Source organism: Hyla sarda, chromosome 1, assembly GCF_029499605.1.
Source record: "Hyla sarda isolate aHylSar1 chromosome 1, aHylSar1.hap1, whole genome shotgun sequence".
Classification (NCBI taxonomy): Eukaryota; Metazoa; Chordata; class Amphibia; order Anura; family Hylidae; genus Hyla; species Hyla sarda.
In genome coordinates, this window is record NC_079189.1 from 230,717,551 (window position 1) to 230,743,076 (window position 25,526).

The 25,526-nt window shown below is 41.9% G+C and overlaps 1 protein-coding gene across 2 annotated transcripts in view; it reads left to right on the plus strand.

Moving 5' to 3' along the window:
• Positions 1-25,526, plus strand: part of RASGEF1B (RasGEF domain family member 1B) — a 404,503-nt gene that overhangs the window by 143,876 nt on the left and 235,101 nt on the right. The gene's annotated exons all lie outside the window — the stretch shown is intronic.

Genomic DNA, 25,526 nt, shown 5'->3' on the forward strand with positions numbered 1-25,526 from the left:
GCCCCTATAGACCCGACCAAAGTTAGTTACCATCACAGTCCAACTCCACAGTAGTGGCTGTTCTGCTCCTCATTGGCAGGCAGGGGAGGGCCCGGTGTATTTTAGCAGACGTGAATGTCTCAGCATGTCTACCCCCAGCAGCTATTGCCCTGTTAAAGTGGTAGAGAGCCACTGCATTCCTAATGTGGTGGTGGTGGCGGCCCTGGGGGACTGTCACTCAATAGTACACACTGTAACAAATTACCTTTCTGATAACAAACCCATCATAGAATTAAGGACACTCATTTTGGCCTTGAAGATACAGAAAGTATAACTAATTTTGCCATCTGCAGACCCATAAGAGGCTTGTCTTTGCATGACCAATTGTTCTTTGTAATGACAACACTCATTTTTACTATAAAGTGTATGGTGCAATCAAAAACAATATAATTTGTAAGGGAAATTGAAAAGAAAAACGCAATTTAGCAACTTTTTTTTTTTTTTGGGGGGGGGGGGTCGTTTATCTGGAGTGCACTTTACGGTAAAAATGATATGCTATATTTATTCTTTGGGTCAATTTCATTAAAATGATACACATGCCTACATGCTTTTCTATGATTGTACTGCTTTTGCTTTTAAAAAAAGTCCTCCACATGTAATCTCCATACTACTGGGGTGACACACTGTAACAAACCTCCTCCTCATGTAATTTCCTTACTACTGGGGTGACACACTGTAACGAACCTCCTCCTCATGTAATCTTCTTACTACTGGGGTGACACACTGTGACAAACATCCTCCTCATGTAATCTCCTAACTACTGGGGTGACACACTGTAACAAATCTCCTCCTCATGTAATCTTCTTACTACTGGGGTGACACACTGTAACAAACCTTCTCCTCATATAATCTCCTTACCACTGGGGTGACACACTGTAACAAACCTTCTCCTCATGTAATCTACTTGCTACTGGGGTGATACACTGTAACAAACCTGTTCCTTATGTAATCTTCTTACTACTGGGGTGACACACTGTAACAAATCTCCTCCTCATGTAATCTCCTTATTACTGGGGTGACACACTGTAACAAACCTCCTCCTCATGTAACTACCTTACTACTGGGGTGACACACTGTAACAAATCTCCTCCTCATGTAATCTTCTTACGACTGGGGTGACACACTGTAACAAACCTTCTCCTCGTGTAATACCCTTACTACTGGGGTGACACACTGTAACAAACCTCCTCCTCATGTAATCTCCTTAATAATGGGGTGACACACTATAACGAACCTCCTCCTCATATAATCTCCTTATTACTGGGTTGACACACTGTAACAAACCTTCTTCTCATGTAATCTCCTTGCTACTGGGGTGATACACTGTAACAAACATGTTCCTCATGTAATCTTCTTACTACTGGGGTGACACACTGTAACAAACCTCCTCCTCATGTAATCTCCTTACTACTGGGGTGACACACTGTAACAAACCTCCTCCTCATGTAATCTCCTTATTACTGGGGTGACACACTGTAACAAACCTCCTCCTCATGTAACTACCTTACTACTGGGGTGACACACTGTAACAAACCTCATGTGATTACCTTACTGGAGTGACATGTGACCTCTCCTCCAGCTCAGGAACACACAGGAATAGTGTTCCTTTGCTTCACACAGGTCCTTCAGCCACAATCTCTCCTCTACAGCTAAGCTCCGCCCCCAACATGTGATGTGACATCATCACAGGTCCTATATCTCCAGCATCTAGCAGTCCGGGCCAGGGGAGGAGATGGAGGGAGGGTAAGAATACTTCAGAGGTCGGTCCTGCAGGACTAATGTAACAGGGACGGCGTTCCTCCTCTGGAAAAAGCAAAGGAACGCCATTCCTGTGCGTTCCTGCAGGACAAGCCCTCAGCGGTGACATGTGTGAAACATAAACAAAGCATGCGTGAGGGATATCTAAGAGCTCCATCTAGTGGATGAGATGAAAAAATCAAAAGACATATACATAAAGAAAGGTAAGTATAAGGGAAAGTGAGAAAACAAAATGCAACCGTGCATATTGATAAAAAGTGTAAACATGCTGTGAGGAATACTTACCAGAATTGCATGAAAAAATCTAATTAATTTCATATAAATAAAACATTATGCAAACCACATATTACCATGATAAGAATGATATATACAGTGGTCCCTCAACATACGATGGTAATCCGTTCCAAATGAACCATCGTTTGTTGAAACCATCGTATGTTGAGGGATCCGTGCAATGGAAAGTATAGGAAGTTATACTCACCTGTCCCCGCCGCTCCGGACCCCTCACCGCTGCCCTGGATGTCACCCTCCATCGCTGTTGCTCTGATAGGCCGGGAACCTCGCTCTAACGTTGCCGCCATCACGTCACTATTGGATGACGGGACGGTGTGCGCGGCGACTTGATGACGACGATGGAGAGTCTCGGCGATGCAGGGGATCCCGAAGAGGCCGCTCCGGAGCCCTGAGGACAGGTAAGTGATCGTCAGCGGACCACACGGGGCACCGTAAAGGGCTATCCGGCAACAGCTGAAGCAGTCTGTGCTGCCGGATAGCCGTTTATGCGATGGCCCCGACATACAAAAGCATCGTATGTTGATGCTGCCTTTAACATGCGATGGCCTCTGACGTCCCCCCCTTCCATAGACTTGCATTGAGGGGGTGGATGTGACATCACACGGGGACGGAGTCGTGATGTCACGTTCTTACGTCCCCGTGGTCGTGATGGTATTAGCCTGAGGGCCTCCAGCAGTTCCGGAAGCCGTTACAGGTGGGTGCCGCATGGTAGAATGCGGGGGTCCCCAGCGGCAGGACCCCCGCGATCAGACATCTTATCCCCTATCCTTTGGATAGGGGATAAGATGTCTAGGGGTGGAGTACCCCTTTAATTTTAAGTAACTATATTAAAATATATTTAATTAAAAGACTTTAAACAACTTGAATTGCAAAAAAACCAACAAAAACAAAACAGAGAAACAAAGCGCCCTCTCCGTTACACAGTAGTAACAGCAGATCTTCACTCCCAAGACACCCCCCCAAAACTGGTATCCCCTCTCCAGCCCCCCTCCTTATAACAGGTCTCCCCTCTCCAGCCCCCCCCTTTATAACAGGTCTCCCCTCTTCACCCCCCCATTACAACAGGTCTCCCCTCTCCAGCCCCCCCTTATAACAGGTCTTCCCTCTCCAGCCCCCCCCTTAATAACAGGTCTCCCCTCTCCAGCCCCACCCTTATAACAGGTCTCCTCTCTCCAACCCCCCCTTATAACAGGTCTTCTCTCTCCAACCCCCCCCCTTATAACAGGTGTTCCCTCTCCAAACCCCCCCCCCCCCCCCTACTCACAGCAGGACTCTCAGCCCCCCTTCCTCAGTAATAAGATCAGGTTCTCCTCTTACCCAGTGTAGCAGGTCTTCCCTGAGCAGCTTCTGTTCCTGTGTGCCATCAGCAGGAGGAGCCATAACCAGTGAGGAGAAGGCAGCCAGTAGAGGCAGCAGTGAGCGTCCTGTCCGTACAGTATGTAGTACAGACTCTGTAGCCTCCGACCTCCGGTCACTGTGTCAGCTGTCAGTCTCAGGACTTGTGTGTGATGCTACAGCTGCGGTGCGTAGGTCCTGAGATCTCCGGCTGACACACTGACTGATCTATATGTGTGTCAGGACTCATAGCCTCCAGCCACTGCCAATGTTCTGACCCTGGCTGCTGCAGGGGGTGCAGCGGCCGGGCCTTCTTGGGAGCTCGGGCCTTTTACTGGAGTACTGACTGTACCCCCCTGCGTCCTCCTAATAAAGACATATGGAGAGCGGAGAGAGAACATTATCCAGAGAGGTAAAGAGGCAGCAGTATAACAAGCCCAATATGACATCTGACCACCGTTGTTCTCTCCCCTTTTATACTGAACCCTGAATTAGAATTGTGAACTATGTCGTTCCCTCCACTATTGGATCCAGATCTGAATCAATATCATTATGTGATAAGCATGACCAATATGGAGTCTGACAGGCGAGAATCTGTTTATTTTACTGATCTCTTTGCATAACCTTGTTTTTAACCTCCCTGGGCAACTGAAGTAAAGAAACAAGTCACAAAATTAGAAGTAAATGTTTGTGAGATACGAGATACATGTCAATTCTTCTGTTTCCAGTGTGATCCGGTTTTTGGCAGAGACATTTGATTCCTCTGCCTAAAAAGTTGTGAAGGTAATGATGCTTGTAGTGCAGGTTTCTAAACCACTGCTAAATGTTTTTTCAACGCCTGCCTCTTAGTTTCCTAGTGATACTGTAATCCAAGGTGGTGTTCACATTGCCCTACAAACTAAGGACAAACCTTATCTGAAACTGTCTCAAGCCATTGAGATACTTTGGAGGACTTTCTTGGGGTAATAATTCTTGTGTTTCATCAGCTCATGTGTCATGCCACAGCTGAAGGGCCATTATGTAATGTTTTCATGAAGGCCTTTCTAAACCAATAAAAGATGAGCTTGCTGAAGTGTGATCTTCCAGTAGGCCTTGAGAATTATATTTTCCTATGTATCTGCATTGACCAAAAACTGTATTAGAGAAAATGAAAAAGCAGAGTTATTGGGCCTCATTTACTAAAAGTGTTAAGTTTTTATTAGTGTGAAATGTTGTTTTCTGGCCAACTAGTTCTAGGTGGAGATTTCCAGCCATTTATTCACAGGTTTTTCTGTGAGTTCAATAGTAAATAGGTTGGGTTCGGAAACCACGCCCCTTTTTGTCAATTTACACCCCCCCTTTCTGCCAGGCCACACCCCTTTTCGGCTTTTCACCATGCAATGTTGGGTTAGTCGGATTTTCCTGGTGCACACTGTCGCACACTGTCTGAGACATGTCTCAGAAACTATGCACCAAAATAACCAAAATAACAGACAAAGATGGGTGGGTTTTAGCTCAGTAAATGAGGGCCATTGAGTCATTTATTGTCTCTCACTGACCAGTCAGCCCCTCATTTCACAAAACTTGAGTATCCCCTCAAACAGATCCTCTTCAGAAACCAGTGCAGGTAGCAGATGTTATCTAGCGACCACATTTTGCCGCAGTGAAGCATCATCACCTTGATTTAAAAAAAAGAGCAATATTCTTGAAGGTCATAATAAACCTGAATAGTCAATTGTAGTAATTCATCTGATGCTGAATTTGATTACACAGCCCTTGACATCTATAAGAACAGGTACTGATAATACAATTACCAACCATCTTCATTTCATCTAACAAATCCAACTTGCCTATGATTCTTGCAAGTTAAAGGAGATATCCAGTGCTGAAAAACGTATCCCCTATCCTGAGGATAGGAGATAAGTTTCAGATTGCGGGGAGTCCGACTGCTGGGGCCCACCGCAATCTCCTGTAGGGGGCTCCGAGTCGCTGGCCAGATAGCGCGTGTTGACCACCGCACGAAGCGGTGGCCGACACGCCCCCTCAATACAACTCTATGGCAGAGCCGGAGATTGCCGAAGGCAGCGCTCCAGCTCTGCCATAGAGTTGTATTGAGGGGGCATGTCAGCCTCCGCTTCGTGTGGTGGGTGGTGGTCAACACGCGCTATCAACACGCCCACCCCCCCCCACCCCGCGCGATCTGAAACTTATCCCCTATCCTTAGGATAGGGGATACGTTTTTCAGCACTGGACTACTCCTTTAACTACTATAGCAATATTGGATTCTGGAACAACATGAAATTTCATGAACAATAAAGAAGCACTCCTCAGCAGATTTTCAGCAGCGGAATGTCTGCTGCAGAAAATCCACCACAGACCCCACTTAAGTCAATGGGGTCTGTGGGGGATTTTCGTCAGCAGACATTCTGCTGCTAAAAATCTGCTGTGGACAGCAAACGGAGAGTCCGTCCCTTTCAAACTTGCACCAGGAAACCCGCTGTGAGTTTGAAAGGAAATCCACTCATGTAAACGAGCCCTAAGAGAGCTGCAGATAGACATTACACATCTTTTCTGTCTCCTGCTGTAGAAGGTACGATATGGCTTGCCAAAAGAAATTTGAAGCTCAGAATACCCACACATAAATTGGGTCAGAAATGAATTGGACCACTTGAAATTGTTGCCCATATTAATAGTGTAGCTTTTCATTTAAGGCTTCACGATTCTACAAAGACCCACTATGCAGGTCAGTCTTATGTTAACATGTGCTGAATCCATTCCCAGGATGTAGTTTGCTCTCTACTAGGGATAATTCAGTTATATTTTGTCATCTTGACTACTCTTTTAGGAAAAATAATACTTGTTGTAGTTTTGGCCAGATATATTTTCTGAATTTAGGGATTAAATAATGGGTTACATTTGCTTTGTAGCCAATGACGGTAAGGGGGGCTGCTTTTAAATACAGTTGGTTTGTTTTTCTCTAGAATATATTTTATTTGAGCAACAGAAAAGAGTAGGGTATTACACTTTCAGGATCACACTTTAAGTGAGAGGAAAGGATTACTTTAGTAATCTGTCACAATTCAGAGTCAAGGAGAGAATCTTAGAATTAGCTTTTGATTTACTACAGTGCATTGCTGTATAGAAAAGGATGATTTAAGATTTAATGCATCATTTTCAGGTAATTATAGGGGCTGGTGCAACAAACCTCTGAACATAAGGGAGTAGCCACTATGCAAAATGACTGCAGCACAAAGCCAATGGAGTCCATATTTAATGTAAAATGAACACAAGACATGGATGTAGGCACCATCAGATAGGGAATTAGGAGATGTAAGAGAAGGTAATTTGGCCACGGTTTGTGAACTTTTATTCAGGCTGTCTGGTTATGTTAGCGAACAGTCGGAGGGGCGAAACGACTGTCTCAACTGTGCCCCTGCTTCCTGCCCTGACCCGCTCCCAGCATGGAGCTATGTACAGAGCTCCATTTTGAGAGCAGGAAGGAGGTAGGACCATCCTAGTCATGTAGGCACAGCCTTTTCTTGGCCGGTCGGGGTCCATTTTAGGACATGCAAAAAGTGTTTTGAATTAACAGTATTCACTCCTGGACATGTTATTTCCTATCTAAAGGATAGGGGATAAGATGTCTGATTGTGGGGGGGGGGGGGGGGGGGGGGGGGCGCTGGGACCCCCGTGATCTGCAGGCCAGCACCCTGGCATTCTGATCATTTATGTTCAGAACACTGAGTTCAGATGGCCATGGTCGTGACGTCACTCCATTCATGTCTATGGAAGGGGGCATGATGGCTGGGGTTGCTCATCACGCCCCCTCCCATAGACATGAATGGAGGAGAGGGGGAGTGACATCACGATCACAGCCGCCCGAACCCAGCGTTCTGAACATGAATGTTTAGAATGACGGAGTGCTAGCCCGGAGATCATAAGGGGGTCCCAATGGCCAGACCCCCCCCGCAATCAGACATCTTATCCCCTATTCTTTGGATAGGGATAAGATGTCCAGGGGCAGAGTACCCCTTTAAAATCTCAGAAAAGGACTTTAGAAAGGACGTTGGTTGGCTTGTTTAACTCTGATTATACATTTTTATATGCTTTCCCTGTCTGTGTTTTTGCTGTGCTGTTGTTGGTTAACCCTTTTGTGCCCTGACCTGTTCCGGACTTCTGTATTGTGTTTATTTTTTACTTTGACTTCGCTACACCATGCTCCTTAGTAGCATGAGGACCAACACTGTGGTTGAGGCCACTCTATTAAAAAGGTGGGCACCCCAAAAGGCAGGGACAGAGGGTCTGAGTTAATTCAGGGCATAAGTTATCTCTGCCCAGCATGACAGTAATAGTTGATTGCGGCTAATTGTTGATTGCCAAAAAAGGACCTCACCATCAATCAAGCAATGGTTTGTGCGGCCCTCCCGATTAAGTGCCAATTTAGGAGATCAGTGGTTTAGGAAAGGTCTGGAAAGGTCTTCAGAAATCTTCAGGTTCAGTAGTTTTATGTACTATACTTGTTATATTATTATATTATTATACTATCATTGACTATACTTATTTTAGAATATAAACCGAACACAATGTACGAAGTAAAACATAATACAAATATCCACACAAATTCTTCCTGTCTTAAAACGGAATAAATTAAATCATCACGTTGATTGCTACAAACAATTTTAAGAGAATTCCTCATCGGCGATTAAAAGAGAAACATTGTTAGTTACATCATGCCACCTATCTTTTGCTTTAATTTCTTTGGAAGCACTTATGGGATCTAAATAAAAGAGGGCATTGAAAGCACTTTCTTGATAACATGCTGTAATTGGGAAAATAAGATTAACTATATAGCTTCATTTATTTTCATTGCTGGATAGAATTGTCCTTTTATCCAGGATTGTTGACCCTAAACTCTACAAACGAGCGTATTTCCCAATGTTTCCATCTTCAAAAGAGAATGTACTCCCTTGACCTTCTAAAAGAACAAATATGCTAGACACTGGAAAAGACAGAATATGTTGTGTCAGTGACCCAATGTCATTGACTATACTTGTTTCAGAATATAAACAGGACACAATGTACGAAGTAAAACGTAATACAAATGTCCACACAAATTCTTCCTGTCTGAAAACTGAATAAATTAAATTTATATTTAGCAGCTGTTTACAACCAGTTTCTAATCTCTACACAATCAATGTGCAACAAAAGGGCTGTAAGAACCGGCCCATTATAAAGGTTTTTAATTTAATAATCTGATCTTAATTTCATAACAGCCTGGCATCCATACACAGTTTGCACACTTAATTTTTAAACCTAAATAATCCAATGAATTGGATTTTTATTGTCGAAAACCACCTTAAATGTCATCCAAGGGCAGGAATTGATCAAATCCAGTTAAAAGTCCTTTGGATTGGAGATGATCTAGGGAGAATATCCTTAGAGATTGCTTGCTACCATATAATGTTATTTTTTGTTTGATAATCCCTCTCATTGGAGGCAATGTATGGTACTGAAGAAAGTGGAAAAACGTGTTGTTAATAGAAACTTAACCCCTTACAAGGGTACTCCGATGGAAATAATTTTGCCAGAAAGTTATACAGATTTGTAAATGACTTCTATTTAAAAATCTTAATCCTTTCAGTACTTATCAGCTGCTGAGAGCTCCAGAGGATGTTCTTTTCTTTTGGAGTTCCCTTTCTGTCTGACCACGGTTCTCTCTGCTTTCCAGAGCAGATTAGGTTTGCTATGAGGAGTTGTTCCTACTCTGGACAGCTCCTAAAATGGACAGAGGTGTCAGCAGAAAGCAGTGTGGTCAGACAGAAAGGAAATTCTTAAAGAAAAGAACTTGCTGTGGAGCATATAGGAGCTAAAAAGTACTGGAAGGATTAAGATTTTCAAATAGAAGTAATTTACAGATCTGTTTAACTTTCTGGCACCATTTGATAAAAAAAAAAAAAAAAGTTTTCCAGCAGAGTACACCTTTAACCTGTTAAGCACCAAGGGCGGCGTACCTGTACGTCCTGGATCATTTCCCTTTCTATAACGCGGGGCCACGGCGTGGCCCCACATCATAAGGGGTCGGGCCCGACCGTGGCTAATAGCGTGCGGCACAGATCGCGGTGCCACGCACTATTAACCCTTTAGAGGCGGCGTTCAAAGTTGATCGCTACGTCTAAAGTGAAACTAAACTACCCCCAGCTAGCCTGAGATCCAGGCATGAGCAGTCAAGCAGCAGTATCATTGATCAGTGGTTTCCTATGAGAAACCATTGATCAATGTAAGAGATCAGTGTGTGCAGTGTTATAGCCCCTTATGGGAGCTATAACATTGCAAAAAAAAAAGTGGAAAAAAAAAAAAGTTAATAAAGATCATGTAACCCCTTCCCTAATAAAAGTACCGTATTTATCGGGGTATACCACGCACCGGCCTATAACACGCACCCTCATTTTACCAAGGATATTTGGGTAAAATGAGGGTGCGTGTGTGCGCGTGTATACCCCGATATACCCCCAGGAAAGGCAGAGGGAGAGAGGCCGTCGCTGCCCGCTTCTCTCCCCCTGCCTTTCCTGGGGTCTAGAGCGCTGCTGTCGGCCCTTTTCACCCTCTGGTTATTGGCGCCGCTGCCCGTTCTGTCCCCCTGACTATCGGTGCACCCATTGCCGGCGCCGCTGCCCCGTTGCCTCCCCCCATCCCCGGTGGCATAATTACCTGAGTCGGGTCCGCGCTGCTGCAGGCCTCCGTCGTGCGTCCCCAGCGTCGTTGCTATGCACGGCGTGGCGCACTGACGTCATGCGCCGCGCCGTTCAGCGCATAGCAACGACGCCGGGGACGCACGCCGGAGGCTTGCAGCAGCGCGGATCCGACTCAGGTAATTATGCCACCGGGGATGGGGGGAGGCAAAGGGCAGCGGCGCCGGCAATGGGTGCCGCTGCCCCTTCTCTCCCCCTGGCTATCGGCGCCGGCACCGATAGTCAGGGGGACAGAACGGGCAGCGGCGCCGATAACCAGGGGGTGAGAAGGGCCGACAGCAGCACTCTAGACCCCAGGGAAGGCAGGGGGAGAGAAGCGGGAGAGAAACGGCCTCTCTCCCCCTGCCTTTCCTGGGGGTGTATCGGCGTATAACACGCACACAGACTTTAGGCTAAAAATTTTAGCCTAAAAAGTGCGTGTTATACGCCGATAAATACGGTATAATCAACCCACTTTTCCCATAAAAAAACTGTGTAAATAAAAATAATGTGGTATCGCCACATGTGAAAATGTCCGAATTGTAAAAATATATCATTAATTAAACCGCACGGTCAATGGCGTATGTGCAAAAAATTCCAAAGTCCAAAGTAGAGTATTTTTGGTCACTTTTGATATCATGAAAAAATTTATAAAAAGCGATCAATAAGTCCAAACAATACGAAAATGATACTGCTAAAAACCTCAGATCATGGTGCAAAAAAATTAGCCCTCATACCCCCTATGCGCGGAAAAATTTTTAAAATTATAGGGGTCAGAAAATTCGAAAATGACAATTTTAAACGTATAAATTTTCCTGCATGTAGTTATGATTTTTTCCAGAAGTACGACAAAATCAAACCTATATAAGTAGGGTATCATTTTAATCGTATGGACCTACAGAATAAAGATAAGGTGTAATTTTTTACGAAAAATTTACTGCGTAGAAACGGAAGCCCGAAAATTACAAAATGGTGTTTTTTCTTCAATTTTGTCGCACAATAATTTTTTTTCCGTTTTGTCATAGATTTTTGGGTACAATGACTGATGTCATTACAAGGTAGAATTGGTGGCGCATAAAATAAGCTCTCATATGGATTTTCAGGTGCAAAATTGAAAGAGTTATGATTTTTTTAAAAGGTAAGGAGGAAAAAATGAAAGTGCAAAAATGGAAAAACCCTGGTGCTTAAGGGGTTAAAAAAAACTTGTTTTTTGCGGGACCAGTTGTCCTTTGTAATGACATCACTCATTTTACCATAAAATGTATGGCGCAACCAAAAAAATACTATTTGTGTGGGGAAATTGAAAAGAAAACAGCAATTTACACATGCGGCGATACCAAATTTGTTTATTCATTATATTTTGTTTACACTTTTTGGCGGTAAAATGGGAAAATTTACATTTTTATTGGGGGAGGGGGTTTTTCAATTTTTCTTTACTTTTTTTTTTTTTTACTTTTTTTTTTTAAAAAAATGTATTTATTTTTTTACACTTTTTATGTCCCCATAGAGAACTATTTATAGCAATCACTTGATTGCTAATACTGTTCAGGGCTATGCATAGGGCAGAGCACTGATCAGTATTATCGGCAATCTTCTGCTCTGGTCTGCTGGAAGGCAGATCAGTGCAGAAGATGCTGGAGATGCGGTGGAGGCAGATGAGAGGACCTCTGTCCACCATGGTATCTGATCTGATCCCCGCAGCTGTGCCGCGGGCCACCAAATCAGCCAAAACTGTAGCTGCACTGCCGCAGATGCTGTGATCTGTATTGATCATGGCATCTGAGGGGTTAATCGGGGACATCCGCTTTTTTTTTTTGCTCCTCACCTTCTAAAAGTCTTTACACTTTTATCAAAATGAGTTTGTGTATTCTCCCTTTATTTACTTTTTCTTCATGTATCCTGCTTTCTGAGACTCCAAAATGAAATCTATATTGATCTAAAGTGATTACCGTATATACTCGAGTATAAGCCAACCCGAATATAAGCCAAGGTCCCTAATTTCACCCCAAAATCCCAGGAAAAGTTATTGACTCGAGTATAAGCCTAGGGTGGGAAATACATCATCCCCCCTGTCATCATCCAAACCCCCGTCATCATCCCCCCCTTCATCATCACCGCCTGTCATCATCCCCTTGTCATCATCCCACATCCCCCCTTCATCATCCCCTTGTCATCATCCCCACCCCCTTCAACATCCCCTTGTCATCATTCCACACTCCGCCTAAATCATCCCCTTGTCATCATCACCACAAGTCATCATCATCATCACTCCCCCTTCATCATCACCGCTTGTCAATGTCTGATACAGTGGTCTTCAACCTGCGGACCTGCAGGTGTTTCAAAACTACAACTCCCAGCAAGCCCGGGCAGCCATCGGCTTGCTGGGAGTTGTAGTTTTGAAACCTCTGGAGGTCCACAGGTTGAATACCACTGCGGCTTTCGACATCGTCCAGCCCCCTCTCACCCCCTTTAGTTCTGTACTCACCTCCGCTCGGCGGGACGTTACGGTGCGCTGGTCCGGTGCTGCAGGACTGTCTGGTGGGGAGGTCATCCGGTCGGATAGTGGTTCGGGGCTGCCATCTTCACCGGGGGGCCTCTTCTCCACGCTTCGGGCCCGGAATAGAGGCGTTGCCTTGACGATGACGCAGAGGGACGTTGGTAATGAACGTCCCTCTGCGTCGTCGTCAAGGCAACGTGACTATTCCGGGGCCGGGCCCGAAGTGCAGAGAAGAGGCCCCCCGGTGAAGATGGCAGCCCGGAACCACTATCCCACCGGACGACCTCCCCACCGGACAGTCCTGCAGCACCGGACCAGCGCACCCTAATGTCCCGCCGAGCGGAGGTGAGTACAGAACTAAAGGGGGTGAGAGGGGGCTGGATGATGTCAAAGGCCGCAGTGGTCTTCAACATGCGGACCTCCAGAGGTTTCAAAACTACAACTCCCAGCAAGCCTGGACAGCCGATGGCTGCCCGGGCTTGCTGGGAGTTGTAGTTTTGAAACCTCTGGAGGTCCGCAGGTTGAAGACCACTGAGGGCGGAGAGTTCACTCGAGTATAGGCCGAGGGGGCTGTCTTCAGCACGAAAAATCGTGCTGAAAAACTCGGCTTATACTCGAGTATATACGGTATATCACTTTAAGTTGTCTCTGCCAGAAACATATTTGTACGATAAAAGATAAGTAAATCTATTTTGTGATCCCACCATGGACAGAATAGATGCTTCTTAAATTTCTGGAAAAAAAATGATTACTTATTATTCTTTTTACGACTATATAATTTCCAGTAATACAGTGGGGAAAAAAGTATTTAGTCAGCAACCAATTGTGCAAGTTCTCCCACTTAAAAAGGGCGAGGCCTGTCATTTTCATTATAGGTATACCTCAGCTATGAGAGACATAATGAGAAAACAAATCCATAAAATCACATTGTCTGATTTTTAAAGAATTGATTTGCAAATTATGGTGGAAAATAAGTATTTGGTCACCTACAAACAAGCAGGATTTCTGGCTCTCACAGATTTGTAACTTTTTTAAGAGTCTCCTCTGTTTGGCACCTGTTTGAACTTGTTATCAGTATAAAAGACACCTGTGCAAAACCTCAAACAGTCACATTCCAAACTCCACTATGGCCAAGACCAAAGAGCTGTTGAAGGACACCAGAAACAAAATTGTAGACCTGCACCAGGCTGGGAAGACTGAATCTGCAATAGGCAAGCAGCTTGGTGTGAAGAAATCAACTGGGGGAGCAATTATTAGAAAATGGAAGACATACAAGACCACTGATAATCTCCCTCAAACTGGGGCTCCACGCAAGATCTCACCCCGTGGTGTCAAAATGATTACTATTGATGGGGGGCATCAATAGGGGAATAGATGCCCACGACAAGGAAATAGTTCTACCGCTGTACAAATCACTAGTCAGACCACACATAGAATACTGGGTATAGTACTGGGCACCAGTGTACAAGAAATATATAATGGAGCTGGAGAGGGTTCAAAGACGGCCAACCATAGTAATACGGAGAATGGGAGGACTACAGTACCCAGAAACATTATCAGAATCAGGGTTATTTAGTTTAGAAAAAAGAAGACTTAGGGAAGACCTAATAACTATGTATAAATATATCAGGGGACAGTACAGAGATATCTCCCATGATCTATTTCTACCCAGGACTGTATCTATAACAAGGGGCATCCTGTACATCTAGAGGAAAGAAGATTTCTACACCAGCAACAACTCTGTAAAAGAGTTCAAAAAGGGGTCTGGATGCATTTTTGGAGAATAACAACATAGCTGGTTATGTATACTAGATTTATAGGGACAGAACGTTGATCCAGGGATTTATTCTGATGCCATATTTGGAGTCAGGAAGGAATTTTTAACTCTAGTATGAGGGTTTTTTGCCTTCCTCTGGATCAACTCAGTAGGGACTCATTAGGGTTATAGGTTGAACTTGATGGACTCTGGTCTTTTTTCAACCTATGTTACACGGATGGACATAGTGAATGACCTGCAGAGAGCTGGGACCAAAGTAACAAAGGCTACCATCAGTAACACACTAGGCCGCCAGGGACTCAAATCATGCAGTGCCAGATGTGTCCCCCTGCTTAAGACAGTACAAGTTTGGTAGAGAGCATTTAGATGATCCAGAAGAGGATTGGGAGAACGTCATATTGTCAGATGAAACCAAAGTAGAACGTTTTGGTAAAAACTCAACTCATCTCATCTCAACTCAACTTGCATCCAAAGAACACCATGCCAACTGTGAAGTATGGAGGTATAAACATCATGCTTTGGGGCTGTTTTTCTGCAAAGGGACCAGGAAGACTGATCAGTTTAAAGGAAAGAATGAATGGGGCCATTTTGAGTGAAAACCTCCTTCCATCAGCAAGGGCATTGAAGATGAAACATAGCTGGGTCAGCATGACAATGATCTCAAACACACCACCCGGGCAACGGAGTGGCTTCGTAAGAAGCATTTCAAGGTCCTGGAGTGGCCTAGCCAGTCTCCAGATCTCAACCCCATAGAAAACCTTTGGAGGGAGTTGAAAGTCTGTGTTGCCCAGCGACAGCCCCAAAACATCACTGCTCTAGAGGAGATCTGCATGGAGGAATGGGCCAAAATACCAGCAACAGTGTGTAAAAACCTTGTGAAGACTTACAGAAAACATTTGACCTCTGTCATTGCCAACAAAGGGTATATAACAAAGTATTGAGATGAACTTTTGTTATTGACCAAATACTTATTTTCCACCATAATTTGCAAATAAATTCTTTAAAAATCAGACAATGTGATTTTATGGATTCTTTCTCATTATGTCTCTCATAGTTGAGGTATACCTATGAAGAAAATTACAGGCCCCTCTAATCTTTTTAAGTGGGAGAACTGCACAATTGGTGGTTGACTAAATACTTTTTTCCCCACTGTATATTATAAAGGATAATTGATATACAAACGGTAGTTTATTTAAAAAGGAAATGAACAGGTAGACTTAATTGGCCATATATCTTCAAATATCCTGTACACCCAGACAATGTCAATAAAAATTCTTTGCTGCGGAACAAAGCTAGTGATAAACTTTTCATTTACATGTGGACTGCCACCCCTGACTTTATAACCACTTCTTTTATTGAGCCAGACAGGCAGACAATTATGTTCAGATTAGGAACAGAGATTCTAAAACTGTCATTAAAGTTTGGAATATGAATAAAATAGACACATTATCAGGGCTGAAGAACAGAAATAGTAAGAAAACTCAGCATAAGAGGACTGGGTAGGAAAAGAGTATGGAAGTACCTATGTCAGGAATGGAAAGGCAGGCTGAAAGGAAATATGCAGCAAAAACAACTTATCCCCTATGCACAGCATAGGGGATAAGTGTCTGATTGCGCGGGGGGGTCTGAACCCCCCCGATCTCCTGCACGGGGCTCCGGCTCTGCGTACCGTCAACCTCAGGGAGGTCAACGCTACATGCATTAGCTGGCGCACAGCGTGGCAATGCGGGAGTTCAGTTGGGAGATCGCGGGGAGTTAAGCTGTGGGACCCCCGCGATCAGACACTATGGATAGAGGATAATTTGTTTTTGCTTCAGATGTCCTTTAACTTTGACCAGCCACGTAACTGTGCGTAGGCATTTACAGTTCAGCACTCCTAGACAGCTAAATTTTTGACATGTTTAGATAGGATGACTTTACATACTGTGATAATGTATATATTTTTTTTTTACCAGATTGACTACTTGCTCAACTATAGCTATTGATTGTGAAAGTGTATAAGATAGATAGGATGAAACAGATAGGATGAAATAGATAGATAGGATGAGATAAATAGATAGATAAAGTTCCATAAAAAGTAGCACATACAGACCAGATGAAGATGGGTGCAAGCACAATAGAGCCTTGGTTCTTCTTTAGGTAAAATAGATATAGGCAGCACACCAAATTAGTGCAAAAGAAACTTGTGACTTTTATTCCATGATGCAGCAGACAACGTTTTGGTGATCTCTCACTGCCATTTTCAAGTGAATACAAGTGATAAAAGGGGGTTTAAACACACTCCCCTAATTAGTGACATCATACAAATTTGCATAATTAGTGACATCATATAAATATCAAAATGTAAACAAGGTGCAAAAATTAATTTTACAGTGCTAATAATATATTCATATGCTGGAAAATACATGTGATTAATATAAACACTGTGAATATATATATATATATATATATATATATATATATACATATAGACATGGGGCCATGACACAGCAATCTCCCTATTGGAAAGTGCACTAGGGCGTGACAGTCAGAATCCAGCACAGGATCCCGTGACATACCCCCAAGTCAAGTTTTCATGATAAAATCACGACCAAGACTCAGGAATATATCCCTAGGCATTCATATATAAAGGGAGAAGTGTCAATAAGATCCCTATCATACAGAAAACCAATCAAAATGGGGTACAGGCACAAGGAGTATAAAAGGACATCTGTTAATCAATAATTATCATCTATTGAACAACTCTCCAAATAGCACATAATAAGATATATTAAGTTTAGAAGAAACTTTACGTGGCACTAACACTGTAATGGCTTATAGGCCACATTTGAGAAAAGTAATAATATCAACAAATCAACAATACTTAAAAAACAAAATTGCGGATCCAAAGGAGGACTGTGGTTTTTTTTTTGCTTCTTATGGCATCGTGACCAGAACATAATTATCTGAAAATAAACAAAATAGTATTAAATAAATGAAAATATACATATCACTTGACTAGCCATAACTACCCTGGACACTGTTGTTTCAAAGGACTATACATTCAGTTTTAGAGACTCAAGGTTGCAGATCCACCTTAGTTCTCGTTTTTGTAAGATGGAGATTCTATCCCCCCTTCTTTTGAGTTGGGGGGGGGGGGGGGATATAAACAACCAAAAAACACTCGAAGTCATGGTCTAAATGTCCCACCTCCATGAAGTGTTTAGACCCCGGTGATATTGATTCAGTCTTGATTTGAAATCACATTTTGTCTCACCAGCATAGATAAGGTTGCAGGGGCACCATAAAATGTACACTACGTTGTCACTTTTACAAATTAAGTAATATTTTATTGGAAATGTTTTACCTGTTTTTGGATGTACAAACGTGTTCCCCTTCTGGAGGTATTTGCAATGTATACACCTTCTGCAGGGAAAACAGCCTTTTGTTTGCACAGTGCGGTATTTTTGAGTACTAACTCTCTGTTTGGACACATCAGCTCAAACAAAACAATCTCTAAGATTCCTTGTTCTACGATACGACATTAGTGGTGTCTCCTTATATTCAGGGATATCTGGAAAGCTATCACTAATGAGGTGCCAGTGTTTTCTTATTTCTTGAGCTACAGCACCTGAAACTTCGTTATATGTTGTGATCAATGGGATATGTGTTGATTGGTCTTTCTTAATTCTAAGACTCCTTGTACCCTGACGTCCTTCATACAGTCTATGTTTCTGTTTTTCAATTAAAGGAGGGGGGTAACCTCTAGAAATAAACCGTGTCGTCATCTTCTGTTCGGCCCTATCCAGTTTCTCATTTGTGTCCACAATCCTACTGGCACGTGAAAATTGACTGTTCGGCAGCAGTTCCACCATGGACCTAGGGTGACAGGAGTTAAATCTTAACAATGTATTACAATCAGTTGTTTGCAAAATAAGTCAGTGGACAGTTTGTTGTTGACAATAGCAACCTCTGTGTCAAGAAACTGTATTTTTTGACTGGAGTATGTAAGGGTAAACTTGTTATCCTCCTTGTGCCTATACCCCATTTTGATGGTTTTCTGTATGTACCTAGGGATATATTCCTGAGTCTTGGTGGTGAATTTATCATGAAAACTTGACTTGGGGGGTATGTTGATGGACGGGAACCTGTGCTGGATTCTAACTGTCACACCCTAGTGCACTTTCCAATAGGGAGATTGCTGTGTCGTGGCCCCATGTTTGTATATATATATATATATATATATATATATATATATATTCATATGAATGTGGGGTGACACACTAGGGGTTAACTATATGTTCTTCATACTATATTCTAACATTTAGTTTCTTTATACTACATTCATGTGCCTTATATTGCAATTATATGCCTTACATAGGATATGCAAGTGGGTTGCCCTTTTCCAAGATGGCCCTCAGTGGCTTTATACATTGATCCGTCAAGCGCAGTAAGACACAGCTACAAACCCCACAATGCGATATTATGCTAGAGGTATCTCCACCATAGTTACAGTGACGCTTCATTTTAATTGGCTATAGCTCCTCTGTACCTGGAAGAGACGTTTGGCATGTGCAGCTGGAGTCCTGGATTTGTGGACAATGGCGTTTTACGCCATGGGGGCGGTTGGCTTCCACTGTCATCATGACTGGTAATGTTTTTAACTTTTTGCACCTGTACACTGTCACAAATGGTCACAAGTAATCACTGATCTGCTGATTGTATTTATAAGATCGGCGTTGAGATATATATTCACAGTGTTTATATTAATCACATGTATTTTCCAGCATATGAATATGTTATTATAAGCACTGTAAAATGAATTTTTTAACTTTGTTTACATTTTGATATTCATATGATGTCACTAATTATGAAAATTCGTATAATTTGACTCATTGGGGGAGTCTGTATTTAAACCCCTTTGTATCACTTGTATTCACTTGAAAATGGCGGTAAGAGATTGCCAAAACGTTGTCTGCTGCATCATGGACTAAAAGTCACAAGTTTCTTTTGCACTAATTTTGTGTGCTGCCTATATCTATTTTATCTAGATAGATGGATAGATAGATAGATACAGTAGATAGATCGATCTTGAAAAGTAAAAATGAAGGCCCCCAGTCATGAAATGCCATAAAAAGTTGAAAAGCCTCCAGTCATGTAGTGGTAACAATGTCTTAATTTTCCAGAAAAGTGTTGTCCTTCACAAATGAATGGAACATTACTGAAGCTTATCATCTGAGGTAATGGCAAGCCACTTAACAAAAAGTATCAACTCTACAAAGGTACATTTTCCAGTTGTCCATGTTTTACCTCCCAGTATTGTTGATGGCAAGAAAAGCACCCCACATAAATACATTGGGGGAAAAGCTTATCAGATTTCTGATCTTGGTCATTTAGCCATTCAGAAGTATCTAAGGTGTTTGGCAGGAGGAAGGGCTCCAGGGTACTAACAGTCCAATGTTACCCATGAGCAATTGTGAAACATTGCAGCTAGAAACCTAACAAGGCCTCCAGGTTTGCAATGAGTATATGTCTGTAGTGCCATAGCAGAAGCATAGAGGCAAAGAGAAAAAGTTACAAAAATTTGCTTTTACTTATCATTTACTTGTCATTATAGATTTTATTATGTGTTTTTGATTTAGACCAAAATGTCCCTTTTTTATTTTTTTATTTAACCCCTTAACCCCTTAAGGACTCAGCCCATTTTGGCCTTAGGGACTCAAGACAATTTAATTTTTACGTTTTCATTTTTTCCTCCTCGCCTTCTAAAAATCATAACTCTTTTATATTTTCATCCACAGACTAGTATGAGGGCTTGTTTTTTGCGCGACCAGTTGTCCTTTGTAATGACATCACTCATTATATCATAAAATGTATGGCGCAACCAAAAAACACTATTTTTGTGGGGAAATTAAAACGAAAAACGCAATTTTGCTAATTTTGGAAGGTTTTGTTTTCACGCCGTACAATTTCTGGTAAAAATGACATGTGTTCTTTATTCTGAGGGTCAATACGATTAAAATGATACCCATTATTATATACTTTTATATTATTGTTGCGCTTAAAAAAAAATCACAAACTTTTTAACCAAATTAGTACGTTTATAATCCCTTTTTTTTGATGACCTATAACTTTTTTATTTTTCCGTATAAGCGGCGGTATGGGGGCTCATTTTTTGCGCCATGATCTGTACTTTTTTTTGATACCACATTTGCATATAAAAAACTTTTAATACATTTTTTATAATTTTTTTTTAATAAAATGTATTAAAAAAAGTAGGAATTTTGGACTTTTTACATTTTTTTTCGTTCACGCCGTTCACCGTACGGGATCATTAACATTTTATTTTAATAGTTCGGACATTTACACACGCGGCGATACCAAATATGTCTATAAAAAATGTTTTTTACGCTTTTTGGGGGTAAAATAGGAAAAAACGGACGTTTTACTTTTTTATTGGGGGAGGGGATTTTTCACTTTTTCTTTACTTTTACTTTTACATTTTTTTACATTTTTTTTTACACTTGAATAGTCCCCATAGGGGACTATTCATAGCAATACCATGATTGCTAATACTGATCTGTTCTATGTATAGGACATAGAACAGATCAGTATTATCGGTCATCTCCTGCTCTGGTCTGCTCGATCACAGACCAGAGCAGGAGACGCCGGGAGCCGCACGGAGGAAGGTGAGGGGACCTCCGTGCGGCGTTATGAATGATCGGATCCCCGCAGCAGCGCTGCGGGCGATCCGATCGTTCATTTTAATCGCGAACTGCCGCAGATGCCGGGATCTGTATTGATCCCGGCACCTGAGGGGTTAATGGCGGACGCCCGCGAGATCGCGGGCGTCGGCCATTGCCGGCGGGTCCCTGGCTGCGATCAGCAGCCGGGATCAGCCGCGCATTACACGGGCATCGCTCCGATGCCCGCGGTTATGCTTAGGACGTAAATGTACGTCCTGGTGCGTTAAGTACCACCTCACCAGGACGTACATTTACGTCCTGCGTCCTTAAGGGGTTAAAGACGCAGGACGTAAATGTACGTCCTGGTGAGGTGGTACTTAACGCACCAGGACGTACATTTACGTCCTAAGCATAACCGCGGGCATCGGAGCGATGCCTGTGTCATGCGCGGCTGATCCCGGCTGCTGATCGCAGCCAGGGACCCGCCGGCAATGGCTGACGCCTGCGATCTCGCGGGCGTCCGCCATTAACCCCTCAGGTGCCGGGATCAATACAGATCCCGGCATCTGCGGCAGTTCGCGATTAAAATGAACGATCGGATCGCCCGCAGCGCTGCTGCGGGGATCCGATCATTCATAACGCCGCACGGAGGTCCCCTCTCCTTCCTCCGTGCGGCTCCCGGCGTCTCCTGCTCTGGTCTGTGATCGAGCAGACCAGAGCAGAAGATGACCGATAACACTGATCTGTTCTATGTCCTATACATAGAACAGATCAGTATTAGCAATCATGGTATTGCTATGAATAGTCCCCTATGGGGACTATTCAAGTGTAAAAAAAAATGTAAAAAAATGTAAAAGTAAAAGTAAAAAAAAAGTGAAAAATACCCTCCCCCAATAAAAAAGTAAAACGTCCGTTTTTTCCTATTTTACCCCCAAAAAGCGTAAAAAACATTTTTTATAGACATATTTGGTATCGCCGCGTGCGTAAATGTCCGAACTATTAAAATAAAATGTTAATGATCCCGTACGGTGAACGGCGTGAACGAAAAAAAATGTAAAAAGTCCAAAATTCCTACTTTTTTAATACATTTTATTAAAAAAAAATTATAAAAAATGTATTAAAAGTTTTTTATATGCAAATGTGGTATCAAAAAAAAGTACAGATCATGGCGCAAAAAATGAGCCCCCATACCGCCGCTTATACGGAAAAATAAAAAAGTTATAGGTCATCAAAATAAAGGGATCATAAACGTACTAATTTGGTTAAAAAGTTTGTGATTTTTTTTTAAGCGCAACAATAATATAAAAGTATATAATAATGGGTATCATTTTAATCGTATTGACCCTCAGAATAAAGAACACATGTCATTTTTACCAGAAATTGTACGGCGTGAAAACAAAACCTTCCAAAATTAGCAAAATTGCGTTTTTCGTTTTAATTTCCCCACAAAAATAGTGTTTTTTGGTTGCGCCATACATTTTATGATATAATGAGTGATGTCATTACAAAGGACAACTGGTCGCGCAAAAAACAAGCCCTCATACTAGTCTGTGGATGAAAATATAAAAGAGTTATGATTTTTAGAAGGCGAGGAGGAAAAAATGAAAAAGTAAAAATTAAATTGTCTGAGTCCTTAAGGCCAAAATGGGCTGAGTCCTTAAGGGGTTAAAGGGGTTATCAAGGAAAAAAAAATCTTTTTTATATCAACTGGCTCCAGAAAGTTAGACAGATTTGTAAATTACATCTATTAAAAAATCTTAATCATTTCAGTACTTATGAGCTGCTGAAGTTGAGTTGTTCTTTTCTGTCTAAGTAATCTCTGATGACACCTGTCTCGGGAGCTGTCCAGAGTAGAAGCAAATCCCCATAGCAAACTTCTTCTACTCTGTGCAGTTCCCGAGACAAGCAGAGATATCAGCAGAGAGCACTGTTTCCAGACAGAAAAGAACTACTCAACTTCAGCAGCTAATAATTATTGGAAGGACTAAGATTTTTTTATGGAAGTAATTTACAAATCTGTTTAACTTTCTGGAGGATAGATATAGATATAGATATAAGTTTTTTCCTGGAATACCCCTTTATTCTTTGCTTATATATTTGTATTGTGCATTCTATATATGTTATGTTTCTTAATATTTTCTATGGCATCGTGTAGTGAAAATATGTTTTTATATGCCCATAAAAGGGTTAATATGTCACTATATAATCTACCCTCTTAACTTTCTTTGTTATGCTTGATGAAGCTACCTATGCACAGTGAAACATGTTGCATCTTGGTCTATCAAACTTTCTCTTTATTGACACCTATAGATGTCCTGTGTAGCGCCGTGTGAATCCTGCCAGTTCTATGTGAATTCCTCATTGTTTGTATCTATTGCACGAGCAGGAAGGCTGCAACCAGAATCCGTTTTTGTATCCATACATGCAATTCCCCTCACTGTGTATGGTTTTGCACAACCACTCGTGGTAAGGAGCTTTTCTGTTGTCTCTATTACCGCCTCGGTTATATTTTACCATGGATCGCTATTATTGTATCCTCTAGAAACCTAACAAGACCTCCAGGTCTGCAATAAGCCATACCAGAAGCATGGAGGCAAAGAGAAAAGTTGCCTAATTTTTGCTTTTACTTCATTCGTTTAAAATGATAAAAAGTATATCCACAAGATAGAAAGCCCCTCTTACATAAAGCAAAAATGACAACAAAGATTACTACTATCAGGATCTTAGAGCATTAATTCTTACAGCTTCAGTTAGATACAAAGCTCTGTTAAGTGACAAGAGGATCTTCACAAATGTCAGTCAGCATAACAAGGGGGTCTGGTAAATTAACCATATGCTCATACCCATGTACATCTACCAATCATTGTTTGGTACTGGCCTCAACGTGTTTCCCCCACTAGCTTGTGCATTCATCAGGACACATACAGTTAGGGCATACAGATCAGGATTGCCCACTCCCCTACTTTTTTTGACAGTAAACTTAACAGAAATAATGCAAACAGCAGGAAAATTTTTACTTGTGCAGCATCTTAAAATGGAATATGTCAGCTGTAATTCACATTCCAAACCGCTGACACTATTAGATAGCTGTTAGAACATGGAGACACTTAGCAACTTTATATATCTATTTGTGCTCCCATAAAATAGAAAAATGCCTCAATGAGGTGTTCCTAAGCCCGAGGGCTGGAAAGCCTCCTTGCCCCCCCCCCCCTCCCCTTAAATGCCTGTTTGATTGACAGTCAGCTAAAAGCCAAGCCCTGTTTTCAAGTCTCATTCCTGTGCTATGAATTCAAAATGAACAAACGAAACAAGTGCCAACCAGGCACAATTATGCCAAATAAGCCCTAATAAAACTTAACTTTTATTGTGCATTAAAATTATGTGAGTTTAAAAAGACCTATATTGTCACGGTTTATTGTACGGTATGACTTACTGGGAAAGGGCTATAACATATTGGGTACAAATTGCATCCAATATATCAGCTTTGCTGATCACACTTGTCATCCATACTTTGAGGAATAGTGTTAAACTAGCCTAGGGCTGCAGTCCTTAAGCTATTAGCAGTGACAACACTGATATTTAAAATGTAACAGACACTGCCCCCTAACTAGTTTCACTTTCAATGAGCTTCATCAGAGGTACAGGCTAGTGGCTGTCAAAATGGCGGTTGTTTGTCCTTTTATATCCTCTGGTGCTGACATCACTCCAGAGGCCGGCTAAGTATGTAGACAATCATAGTTCCCCTTATAGGTGTGTAAGAATTCCTCCCAATCATATACTCCAATACACCATCCATATAGTCCATCATCATATTTGATTATCTGTATCCAATGGCAAGTCCTATCTGGAGGTGCCACATCACAATACTCACAACATGGTGACTCCTTCAAGATCATATCAGCCAATCGGATGTCTTAAAGGGGTACTCCAGTGGAAAACTTTTTTTTTTTTTTTTTTTTATCAACTGGTGCCATAAAGTTAAACAGATTTGTAAATTATATATATATATATTGGAGAGGCTTTTGTCAAACAACTAACAAAATGACCTGAGCTGCCCAATCTGACACTTATACCCTCAGTGTCTGTAAGGAAATATAAACTATAAAAAAAATATTGGGGCTCAAGGTCTGATATATCAGTACATAATTTATTATATAATTAATATAGTTCCATACAATGGTGTATAAAATTACCTGGGACTCACAGGGCCCTTGTGAGTCGTCAGGAACATTAAAATCAATCATAAAATAAGTAAAAATTAAATGCAACAATATGATAAAAGACTTAATTGAGACCAATAAAAAAATATATAAAGTTGTATCCACTGTAGAAGGTCTGGATTATACTCTAAGTACTTGTTGCTCCAGATCAGCCACAGAATACAAAGTGGATACAATGTATTGAGATAAATTGGCTCTGGTAAGTAAGCTAGCAACAATGTTTCCTTTTGCAGT